Below are 548 nucleotides of genomic sequence, written 5' to 3' on the forward strand. Positions count from 1 at the left end.
CTTTTCCTCATGCAATGCAGCAACTCCCCATTGTTTACCGTGTGGGAGAACAGGAAAAAAATGTTTTTGTTTTTTTTTCTTCCTGTTTTTATTATTTTCTTGTTTTTGTTTTATTTCTTCATAAAAAATGAATAAAGTTAACATATTTTATTATACAGAACAAAAAAGGTATTTTTCTTCACCTGATTAAAAAAAAAGAAATAAAAAGAAACAAAAAGTGAAAATAAAGAAAAAAGGCAAGCATCGTCTCTTCTTTTCTGCATGTCAAATCAACTTCATGGTGGTAAGACTGATACATGTTACGTTGACTTAAGGATTTGTACTTGAAGACGAATTGGTCTTATGATCCTATCCCACATACAATTCATACAAAGTTTCTATTTAGCCAACAAGTGATCAGAAACTATTTTAAACATGACTACATTACATTTATCAGGGGCTAGATATGGCTGCAGCCTAGGGCCCCCCCACTTGCCGGGGCCCCCACAGGCTAGATATGGCTGCAGCCTAGGACCCCCCTACTTTCTGGGGGCTCCCACAGGCTAGAT

General features: G+C 36.5%; 1 protein-coding gene across 3 annotated transcripts in view; it reads left to right on the top strand.

The window, feature by feature from the left end:
* actn1 (actinin, alpha 1) overlaps positions 1 to 227 on the top strand; it is a 91,933-nt gene extending 91,706 nt beyond the window's left edge. For 2 of the 3 annotated variants that reach the window (XM_063184375.1, XM_063184374.1), the window contains exon 21: positions 1 to 226. This exon is cut by the window's left edge and continues 676 nt beyond it. The gene's annotated coding sequence lies outside the window, so the exon portion shown is untranslated. The other variant, XM_063184376.1, reaches the window with a different exon arrangement.
* The last annotated feature ends 321 nt before the right edge of the window (positions 228 to 548 follow it).

The sequence above is a fragment of the Engraulis encrasicolus genome, chromosome 19 (genome assembly GCF_034702125.1).
Source record: "Engraulis encrasicolus isolate BLACKSEA-1 chromosome 19, IST_EnEncr_1.0, whole genome shotgun sequence".
NCBI lineage: Eukaryota > Metazoa > Chordata > Actinopteri > Clupeiformes > Engraulidae > Engraulis > Engraulis encrasicolus.